The sequence below is a fragment of the Panthera onca genome, chromosome C2, assembly GCF_046562875.1.
Source record: "Panthera onca isolate mPanOnc1 chromosome C2, mPanOnc1 haplotype 2, whole genome shotgun sequence".
NCBI classification, from domain to species: Eukaryota; Metazoa; Chordata; class Mammalia; order Carnivora; family Felidae; genus Panthera; species Panthera onca.
Window position 1 is genome coordinate 102,545,036 of NC_138347.1, and position 12,042 is coordinate 102,557,077.

Sequence of the window (12,042 nt, forward strand, 5' to 3'; positions counted from 1 at the left end):
TATCCCTTTATTCCTCTAACATTTCCATCCAACTTTCCTTTTACTACTAAAAGAAGGGAAAACTCACTAATGTTCTACCATCTTTCTGACAACTGTCCATTTTTCAAGTACATTTATTAAAATGGTCTTCCCTAGAAAATTCTGTATTTGAGGGACCATAGTCTATGATGTGAACAGGAAAATGTCAGGCATTATACAACACAACAAATCTGATTTCACCCCTAGAATAGGTCCCCTTACCAGATACAAACCTCAGTTGAGATTATAGAACTCACTCATCATTCACTGAGGTTGCTAAGCATGTGGAAATAAATAAGAAAGCTAATTGCTGACAGAAGCAATACTTTTGGAGTAGGCCATGATTTGGGATAATACAGAAACCGCAAGATTATTTGATCTCAGAAACTTAATTAAGAGTAAAGATATTTTGGGGGGCCTGAGTGACAGTCAGTTAAGCATCTGACTGGCTCAGCTCATGATCTATGGTTTGTGAGGTTGAGCCCCACAGGGGTCTCTCTGGTGACCACTCAGAGCCTGGAGCCTGCTTTGGATTCTGTGCCTCCCTCTCTCTCTGCCCCTCACCCACTTGTGCGCGCGTGCGCACGCTCTGTCTCTCAAAAATAAACATTATTTTTTTATAACGATTGAGTATATTTTAAGTGCTCTATTGCCTAGATGTATAAAGGTAAAGCCTTTAACAAAAGGGAGTAATACCTACGAAATGCCTCAGCTGACCTTTATACCAGAAAGGGAGCAATCACTAAAATCTACCCAGGTAATAAAGTGCTCTTTGGAGAGTATCAAAGAACCCATGATGGCTCAGCAATCATCTCCAAAATCAGAAAAGAAATATTTGGAAAATGTGGTTGTAAATAACATTATAATCTCTGGGGCCTTTAGGATAATATTTGATGACATCATAAGGCATCAAATGGAATCTTGCAAAAAAAATTACATCAAATTACCCACCATAGCCAAAACAAATCGCCAGTAGTATACTCAATCAACTTCAGCAATCTACAAAAATAGCTGAAAATGTTCCTGATAAATGTCTAATACGTAACCAAGATAATTTTGTGTACACGGTATATATGGAAAGAGTGCAAAAAGTAGGATTCTTTTAAATATCTCCAAATAGATTTTGTACAACCACCTCCAGGATGAATTTTGAAAACCAGAATCCTGATTATCATTTCATTATTCTCAAGATGGATGGCGGGTTCACTTTGACGAACAGCTATGGCTATGTTGCTAGCAAAACTATAGTTAGATTTTTATTATGATAAAAAAGCACATAACTTAAATCTGTCATCATAACAATTTTAAGAGTTTAGTTCAATGGTGTTAAATATGTTCACATTGCTATGCAACAGCTCTCTAGAACCTTTTAATTTTGCAACTTAAACTCTACCCATTGAACATTAATTCCTCCAGCTCTTGCAAATACTTATTTGTTTCCTTCATTACTTTACATATTTCATATAAATACACTCAAAGTATTTGTCCTTTTGTGACTGGCTTATTTCATTTAACATATAGCCCTGGAGTTTCATCTACCTTGATGCATGTGACAGGACTTCTCTTTTTAAGGCTGCATAATTCATTTTATGTATATATCACATTTTCTTTATCCAGTCACCTGTTGATGGACATTTATGTTGTTTCCACGTCTTAGATAATTGTGAATAATGCTGTGATAAACACAAGTGTGCAAATATCTGTTTGGGATCCTGCTTTGAATTCTTCTGGGTACTCAGAAGTTGGATGTTAGATTGTATGGTGATTCTATTTTACATTTTTTAGGAACCTCCATACTGGTTTCCATATGGTGTTTACATTTTACATTCCCCAGAGTGTATAAAGGTTTCCAATTTCTCTGCATTCTCAACAACACTTGCTATTTTTTGTTCTCTTGATAGTGGCCACCCTTAGGGTGTGAGGTAATTGGACTTACATTTCCCTAATGATTAGTAAAAGAGAACATCTTGACATGTGCTTAGTGGCCATTAGTAAATATTCTTGGGAGGAATATTTAAGTCTCACCTACTTTTAAATTGGGTTATGTGGATTTTGTTGTTGTTGAATTGTAGAAGTTCCTTGTGAATTCCTGACATTAGCTCTTTTGTAAAACTCCCATTAGTCTGTTTTTTAAAATTTTGTTGTCTATACTTTTGGTGTCATATCAAAAGAATCAAATCAAATCCAACCTCCAGAAGCTTTTAACCTACGTTTTCTTCTAGAGTTTTAATAGTTTTTGGTCTTATATTTAGGTCTTTAATCCACTTTGAGCTAATTTTTGTATAGGATGTAAGGTATGGCTCCAACTTCATCCTTTTGCATATGCATATTCAGTTTTCCCACCACCATTTATTGAAGAAACTGCTTTTCCCCATTTGCATTCTTGGCACCATGGCAAAAATCCCTGTACCATATTTGCAAGAGTTTATTCCTGCACTCTCCATTCTGTTTCATTGGCCTATATACACATTTTATGCCTATAGCACATCATCTTCGTTACTGTTTCTTTATAGTATGTTTTCAAACCAGGATGTGTGACACCTCCCAACTCTTCCTTTTTCAAAAAGAAAAAAAAATGTTGTTTTGGTTGTTTGGGGTCACTCGAGATCTCATATTAATTGTGGGACTTTTTTTTTCTATTCCTGCGAAAAATGACATTGAGATTCTGATAGGGATTGCATTGAAGCTGTAGATTGCTTTGTGTCGTGGGTAGTGTGGACATTTAAATAGTAAGTGGTATAATCTATGGTCATGTCTTTCTTCCTTTCTTTCTTTCTTTCTTTCTTTCTTTCTTTCTTTCTTTCTTTCTTTCTTTCTTTCCTTTCTCTTTCTTTCTTTGGTTGTCTTTGATTTCCTTACCAATGGTTTGTAATCTTCAGTGTATAAGTCATTTAAGTCTTTTACCTACTCGGTTATTCCCAAGTGTTTTATTTTTACTTTTTGGTACTATAGTAAATCAGATTTTTTTTATTTCCTTTTCAGATTAGTCATTGTTAAGGTATAGAAATGCAATTGATTTTTGGCTATTGATTTTATATCTAGCAACTTTGTTGAATTAATTTGTTAGTTGTACCAGGGCTTTTTATTGTTTGTTTGTGGTTGTGTGTAAAGTCTTTGGGATGTTCTACATATAATATATTCCCATATATGAATATAGATAAATTTAAATCTTCTTTTCTAATCTGTATGCCTTTTATTTCTTTTTCTTGTTTGATTGCTCTAAAACTTCCAGTATCATTTGGAATAGTAGTGGGAAACAAATGTGTTGCTCATTCATTCCTGATCTTAGAAGAAAAGGTTTCAGTCTTTCCCCATTATGTTAGCTGTGGGATTTTCATATAGGTGTTTATTATGTTGAGATAGTTTCTTTCTATTCCTAGTTAAATGTTTTCATCATGAAAGGGTGATGGATTTTGTCATATTCTTCTTCAGTTTCTAATGAGATGATTATATGGTTTTGTCTTTCTACTGATGTTATGAATTACATGGATTTTTATATATTTAACCATCTTACATTCCAGATATAAATCCCATATGTTCATGACATATAATCTTTTAAATGTGCTATTGAACTTGGTTTTCCAGTTTTTTGTTTAGGACTTTTCATCAGTATTCCTCAAGGATATTGGTCTGTAGGTGTTTTTGTTTTTTGTGGGTTTTTTTTGTTTGTTTGTTTTTGTTTTTTTCTGTTGTGTCTTTATTTGGTTTTGCTATCAGGGTAATACCAGCCTCATAAAATATGTTTGGGAATGTCGTCTTCTCTTTGAGTCTTTGGAAGAGTTTGAGAAATACTGCTGTTATTCTTTAGAAATTTGGTAGTGAGGCACCTGGGTGGCTGAGTCAGTTAAGCATCTGACTCTTTTTTTTTTTAATGTTTATTTATTTTTGAAAGAGAGACAGAGACAGAGCTTGAGTGAGGGAGGGGCAGAGAGAGACACACACACAATCTGAAGAAGGCTCCAGGCTCTTAGCTATCAGTACAGAGCCCCAGGTGGGGCTTGAACTAATGAACTGCGAGATCGAGATCGTGACCTGAGCCAAATTCTGATGCTGCTTAAGCCACCTAGCCACCCAGGCGCCCCCCCCCCCCCCCCCCCCCCCCCCCCCCCCCCGGCATCTGACGCTTGATTTCAGCCCAGGTCATGACCTCTCAGTGTGGGATCCAGCCCCACATCTAGCTCCATTGCCTGCCTGGGATTCTCTCTCCCTATCTCTGCCCCTCCCCCCATTCAAACTCTCTCAGGGAATCTATTGGTCTTGGACTTTTTTATATTGCCAGGTTTTGACTATTGCATCAAGCCCTTAAGTTGTAGTTTTGTTCAGATTATGTATTTTTCATGGCTCGATTTTTTAGGCTATATGTTTCTAGGAATTTATCCATTTCATCTAGGTTATACATTTTGTCTATAATTGTTAAAAAATGTTTATAGTAGTGTTCTACAATATTTATTTCTGAATTTACTTATTTTTCTTAGATTGTTAAGGGTTTGTCCATTTTGTTGGTTTTACCAATTTTTTTCTATTATTTCTCCTCTATCATTTATCTCTGGTCCAATTTTTATTATTTCCTTCCTTCTGCTCACTTTGGGTTTAGTTTGTTCTTATTGGAGTGTCTTGGGGCATAAGATTAGGTCATTGATTTGATTCTTTCTTAAATTTTAGTATGTTTACCTCTACAAACTTTCATCTTGGTACGGCTTTTGTTGCATCTCTTTTGATGTATTGTGTTTCCAGTCTCATTTATCTTCAGATATTTTCTAAATTCTCTTATAATTTTTCTTTGACCCATTTGTTGTGTAAGAAGGCATTTCTAAATTTCCAAGTGGATTTTCCCATTTTCCTTCTATTTATTTCTAGTTTAATACCACTGTGGTCAGAGAAGATACTTTTTATAAGTTTCAATCTTTTAAAATTTGTTAAGACAAGATATTTTGTATAGTTTTGATATTCCTTAAATTTGTTAAATTTCGGGGCCTAACATGTGGTCCATCTTATATTTGCCTTTCCTAGGGAATTTCATATTTTTGTGTGGTTTTGTTGCTGCTTATCATCTTTTACTTTAGTAGAAAGGACTCTTTAGCATTTCTTACAAGGTAAGCCTCGTGGTGGCAAATTCCCTTAGTTTTTGTTTACCTGGGAAAGTCCTAATTTTTTCTTTGTTTTTAAAGGACAGTTTTAATGGATAATGTATTCTTGGTTGGCAATCTCCCCTGCCCTCCAGTACTTTGCATGTAACGTCTCATTCCCTATAGCCTATAAGGTTTCTCTTGGGAAATACTGATAATCTGAGTTTACTTATACATGAAAGTTCTTGTCTTTTCTTTTTGTGATTTTGACAGTTTGCTTATGACATGTCTTGGTGTAGCTGTTTTCAAATTTATCCTAGTTGGAGTTCTTTAAGTTTCTTGAATTTATGTGATCATTTCTCTCTCAGATTTGAAAAAAAATGAATCCATTGTTTCTTTAAATAAATTTTCTGCACCTTTTCCTTTCTACTCCCTCTGGGGCTCCCATAATGCATACATGGTTCTACTTGATGGTCTTCTATAAATCCCTTAGGATCTTTTCATGTGTCTTCTTTTTTTTTCTTTTTGCTCTTCTGCCTTGGTAAATCTGGAAGTCTTTCCTTCAAATTCAGATTCTTTGTTCTATCTGGTCAAGTTAGGTGTTGTTTCTGCTAGTAAAATTTTCAATTCAGTTATATTCTTTTAGGTCCAAATTTGTTTATTTTTAATAAATATTTTCTATCCCTCTGGTCATACACTCACTTTTTATACATTTTCCTGATTTCATTTAGTTGTCTATCTGTGATCTCTTTTAAATTGACTGAGAATCCTTACAATGGTAATTTTGCTTTCTTTGATAATTCAATTTCTGGTTCAACTTCTGGGATATAATATATTTCTTTGAATGTACCACAGTTTCCTGTTTCTTTGCATGTCTTATTATATTTTGTTGGGATTTCAGCATTTGAAGAGTCAGCCAAATATCTCAGACCCTGTGGTCTCATTACTGCTAGAGATTTGGAGACCTTTCAAGCCTTTTCTGGGTACATATTCTCTGGGCTTTTGGATGTAATCTCCAATCTGAAAAGGTTGCTAGTTTCTGCTTAGAAGATCCCCCTGGTGTCTGTGATATTGCACCCTCTCTGGTCCTGTAGTAAATCACCATACTGGGATTACTGCTAGTCTTCATCTATGGTGCTGCAGACTCAAGTGCACAGTTAACATATTTGTTTTCAGAGACCCCAGCCAAGTGCCCAGTTCCTGTCAGTACTTGGATACAGGAGAGACAAAAAGTGGTCCCTTGGTTAGCCTCCCTAAATGTCAATTGGATGTACTTTTGACTTTCCTGCCTCAGGAAGATGTGAATTGGAGGTATCTTCCCAAATGTACTGCACTTAATGTGGGGTTGGAGGGTAGAAGCCTGAGAGAGTAGAAAGTGTCACAAATTTCCTACTGGGGATTTGATGCAATTAGTTTTGCTCTCACCTGGGATGTAGGAACCTTTTAACTGCTTTCTGAATTTCTCACTGACGTATTTTATCAGAATGTTGTTGTTAATCCATGTCTCCATGACAAGGAGTGTCTAGCGATTCATAATCCTCCATCTTGCTGATGTCACACTTAGATTTTGAGTTCTCAACTTGGGAATTCCAATCTATTACTCTAATGATAAGGGCAACCAGTTTGTTGAGACTGTATAAAAGAGCTTTGGAAATCCTTGTCTTATATAAAATATTATTGTTCCTCCTCCATTTTCAGGGAGAGCTAGCCACTGACATTATTCAATTCATAGTATCCAAACAATCAGATACTCTTGGGCTTCCATAGATAATTGTGTTCTCTCTGGCCTGTATGCCCTACAGAATCATGGATTCTCACAGTAAAAGTTATCAAGTATTATTCTACAAAGTTGGCTATTTCTCCCCCAATTTTGGACTTTAAAGTAGTTTAAGATGACATGAAAAGGTCTTAAAAGGACTCATGAAATAAACTTAGCCTTATTGCATCCAGGTGCAATCTGCTTGTTCTCAGGATCCTTCCAAGGAGTCTCCACAAGCTCAAAATCTGAGGACTTTTTTTGATGTCTTTTCCTAAAATTAAAATGTCTTAGAAGTGCATTAAAAATGGCACACTGTCATATACTTATAGCCACTAGAATAGCAGTTAATCACCAGGAGATAGGTCCTTCAATAGATGACCCTCAATTGAGAAGACACACAAGTTGTCACTCTTTATCATCTTTGTCTCCACCTCAGTGAGAGTTTTAAAACTATGCATTCTCAAAAGTCCTCCATAAATAGAAGACATCAAATGAAAGAGAACTATTCAAAGATCATAAAATCATGCTACTGACAATGTGAGATACAACTTTCACCTAAGGCACTGAATCAAGATCTTACCTTTCTATTTTGTGTCTCTATCATTTTATTTGGTTTTGGTTTGTATTGTTTTATTTATTTATTTTTTAGTTAAGTCATTCTACTCAGCATTAGGTGCCATTTTCTGTCATTTAAAAGTGAGGGTTTTGGCTTTTGTTTGTTTGTTTGTTTGTTTTTTCCACCAACCTTTTGCCTATAACCATTAGTATGGGCACCATTGTTTATTTTCTGATAAGATAGCAATAGCCAGTTAAAAATGGTCGATTCAATAATAAAATGCTCAGAGAAATACCAGGTTTTAGATACACTCCTATTTTGCTTTGGAGACTTCTGTCAGTCTCTATACTATTGTCAGAAAGATCAAAATATTCATTCTGAGACAAGAATGGAAAAATAGACATAATGAGTTTTTGAAAATCATTACCATTATAGATATGATAAAGACAGACTGAATGTAGTTTATGATGTGATCCACACAAAAGAAGAAAAAATGATTAGTGAAAAAAGGCATACAAATCTCAGAACAGATATTACTGATTCAATAATATTTGCATTTATGTGTCTGTGCCATGAATGAAGTTTAACAGGCAATACTCAGCCTAAAACACCATGTGTCCTTTCTTTATCCCTGTTCTATAGTTGAGGGTAGAGTTAGGACTGGACAGGTGGAAATTACTTCTTTTAAGAAAACAAAAAATGAAGTACAAGTTACTAAATAATCCTACTGCAATACTCTGGCAATAAAATTCCCCGATGGTTAGCTCCTAATTTTTAGTACTGCATTTGTTCAATTAAGGTGTTCTTCATTTTCTAGAAAAATGTGAAGGAACGTCTTGCCTCAAATACTGACTGTTCTGTTACATAGCTGCTACCATTTAGTACTCCCTCAGATTTATTTCCCAGGGCCAGTTATAGCTCCAGGTCCTCGTCTAGGATTTTCACATATTTTTACCACCATAGCTTGCAAATGGAGTAATTTAGATGATTAGCCATGGGGAAAAATATTCTAGTTCAAGAAGAATGTAACAACTTAGTGCTCAACATGTTAAGCCTGTTCACAAAGAAAGAATTTTAGAGAGTCATTTTCTATTCCAATGCTGTCTCATTTCAAGCTATGAAGGAAGTTCAAAAAGTTGAGTTATCATCCATGCCATGGTAAAAAGAATTACCCAGGGATGGTCAATTCCACCAAGACTACTGATGTAATGAGAAGATAGTAACAAAAATGGATAAGTAGTTACATATAGTAGAGGCATCATCTACCCTTTTTCAGTTTCTCAAGGAAGTTCTTATGCTGTCATTAATGAAGAATGTTGTGTGTGTACACACACACACACACACACACGCCACACATATATACATATACATCATATACATATCTACATATTTATATTCCTAGAGATTTTCTAAACCTTACAATTTTCTAATAAACTTTATTTTTTTAATATGAAATTTATTGTCAAATTGGTTTCCATACAACACGCAGTGCTCATCCCAACAGGTGCCCTCCTTAATGCCCATCACCCACTTTCCCCTCCCTCGCACACCCCCATCAACCCTCAGTTTATTCTCAGTTTTTAAGAGTCTCTTATGGTTTGCCTCCTTCCCCCTCTGTAACTTTTTTTCCCCTTCCCCTCCGACATGGTCTTCTGTTAAGTTTCTCAGGATCCACATAAGAGTGAAAACATATGGTATCAGTCTTTCTCTGTATGACTTATTTCAGTTAGTATAACACTCTCCAGTTCCATCCACGTTGCTACGTATTTCATTCTTTCTCATTGCCAAGTACGTTCCATTGTATATATAAACCACAACTTTTTTATCCATTTATCAATTGATGGACATTTAGGTTCTTTCCATAATTTGGCTATTGTTGAAAGTGCTGCTATAAATATTGGGGTACAAGTGCCCCTATGCATCAGTACTCCTGTATCTCTTGGGTAAATTCCTAGCAGTGTTATTGCTGGGTCATAGGGTAGATCTGTTTTAATTTTTTGAGGAACCTCCACACTGTTTTCCAGAGTGGCTGCACCAGCTTGCATTCCCACCCACAGTGCAAGAGGGTTCCCATTTATCCACATCCTCGCCAGCATCTATAGTCTCCTGATTTATTCATTTTAGCCACTCTGACTGGCATGAGGTGGTATCTGAGTGTGGTTTTGATTTGTATTTCCCTGATGAGGAGTGACATTGAGCATCTTTTCATGTGCCTGTTGACCATCTGGATGTCTTCTTTAGAGAAGTGTCTATTCATGTCTTCTGCCCATTTCTTCACTGGATTATTTGTTTTTTGGGTGTGGAGTTTGGTGAGGTCTTTATAGATTTTGGATACAAGCCCTTTGTCCGATATGTCATTTGCAAATATCTTTTCCCATTACATTGGTGGCCTTTTTGTTTTCTTGATTGTTTCCTTTGCAGTGCAGAAACTTTTTATCGTCATGAGATCCCAATAGTTCATTTTTGCTTTTAATTACCCTGCCTATGGGGATGTGTCAAGTAAGAAATTGCTGAGGCTGAGGTCAGAGAGGTTTTTTCCTGCTTTCTCCTCTAGGGTTTTGATGGTTTCCTGTCTCACATTCAGGTCCTTCATCCATTTTGAGTTTGTTTTTGTGAATGGGGTAAGAAAGTGGTCTAGTTTCATTCTTCTGCATGTTGCTGTCCAGTTCTCCCAGCACCCTTTGTTAAAGAGACTTTTTTCTATTGGACATTTTTTCCTGCTTTGTCAAAGATGAGTTGGCCATATGTTTGTGGGTCTAGTTCTGGGGTTTCTATTCTATTCCATTGGTCTATGTGTCTGTTTTTGTGCCAGTACCAAGCTGTCTTGATGATTACAGCTTTGTAGTATAGGCTAAAGTCTGGGATTGTGATGCCTCCTGCTTTGGTCTTCCTCTTCAATATTACTTTGGCTATCCGGGGGCTTTTGTGGTTCCATACAAATTTTAGGATTGCTTGTTCTAGCTTCAAGAAGAATGCTGGTGCAATTTTGATTGGGATTGTGTTGAATATGTAGATAGCTTTAAGTAGTATTGACATTTTCACAATATCTATTCTTCCAATCCATGAGGACAGAATGTTTTTCCATTTCTTTATGTCTTCTTCAATTTCCTTCATAAAATTTCTATAGTTTTCCGAATACAGGTCTTTTACATCTTTGGTTAGGTTTTCCTAGGTATTTTATGCTTCTCGGTGCAATTGTGAATGGGATCAGTTTCTTTATTTGTCTTTCTGTTGCTTCATTATTAATGGATAATAATGCAAGTCATTTCTGTACATTGATTTTGTATCCTGTGACTTTGCTGAATTCATGTATCAGTTCTAGCAGACTTTTGGTGGAGTCTATTGGGTTTTCCATGTCTAATATCATGTCTTCTGCAAAAAGTGAAAGCTTGCCTTCACCTTTGCCAATTTTGATGCCTTTGATTTCCTTTTGTTGTCTGATTACTGATGCTAGAATGTCCAACACTATGTTAAACAACAATGGTGAGAGTGGACATCCCTGTCGTGTTCCTGATCTCAGGGGGAAAGCTCTCAGTTTTTTCCCATTGAGGATGATATTAGCTATGGGCTTTTCCTAAATGCCTTTTATGATGTTTAAGTATGTTCCTTCCGTCCCGCCTTTCTCGGGGGTTTTTATTAAGAAGGGATGCTGAATTCTGTCAAATGCTTTTTTTCTGCATCGATTGACAGCATCATATGGTTCTTTTCTTTTCTTTTATTAATGTGATGTATTCCATTGATTGATTTGCGAATGTTGAACCAGCCCTGCAGCCCAGGAATGAATACCAATTGATCATGGTGAATAATTCTTTTTATATGCTGTTGAATTCGATTTGCTAGTATCTTACTAAGAATTTTTGCATCCACATTCATCAGGGATATGGGCCTGTAGTTCTCTTTTCTTGCTGGGTCTCTGTCTGGTTTGGGAATCAAAGTAATGCTGGCTTCATAGAATGAGTCTGGAAGTTTTCCTTCCCTTTCTATTTTTTGGAAGAGCTTGAGAAGGATAGGTGTTATCTCTGCTTTAAATGTCTGGTAGAATTCCCCAGGGAAGCCGTCTGGTCCTGGACTCTTATTTGTTCGGAGATTTTTGATAACTGATGGAATTTCTTTGCTGATTACAGGTCTGTTCAAGTGTTCTATTTCTTCCTGTTTGAGTTTTGGAAGTGTGTGGGTGCTTAGGAATTTGTCTGTTTCTTTCAGGTTGTCCAGTTTGTTGGCATATAACTTTTCATAGTATTCCCTGATAATTGCTTGTATTTATGAGGGATTGGTTGTAATAATTCCATTTTCATTCATGATTTTATCGATTTGGGTCATCTCCCTTTTCTTTTTGAGAAGCCTGGCTACAGGTTTATCAATTTTGTTTATTTAAAAAAAAAAACCAACTCTTAGTTTCATTGATCTGCTCTACAGTTTTTTTAGATGCTATATTGTTTAATTCTGCTCTGATCTTTATCATTTCTCTTCTTCTCTGGGTTTGGGGTGTCTTTGATGTTCTGCTTCTATTTCCTTTAGGTGTGCTGTTAGATTTTGTATTTGGGATTTTTCTTGTTTCTTGAGATAGGCTTGGATTGCAATGTATTTTCCTCTCAGGACTGCCTTCGCTGCATCCCAAAGCCTTTAGATTGTTGTATTTTCAT

At 36.0% G+C, this 12,042-nt stretch overlaps 1 long non-coding RNA gene across 4 annotated transcripts in view; it reads right to left on the bottom strand.

Annotated features, from left to right (window-relative positions):
* The window catches only part of LOC132682723 (uncharacterized), a 95,688-nt gene extending 89,101 nt beyond the window's left edge, over window positions 1-6,587 (bottom strand). For all 4 annotated transcript variants that reach the window (XR_009611835.2, XR_009611833.2, XR_009611834.2 and 1 more), the window contains exon 1: window positions 6,510-6,587. This is a non-coding gene — a long non-coding RNA (uncharacterized LOC132682723). The remainder of the gene's footprint in view (window positions 1-6,509) is intronic.
* Window positions 6,588-12,042: the final 5,455 nt, after the last annotated feature.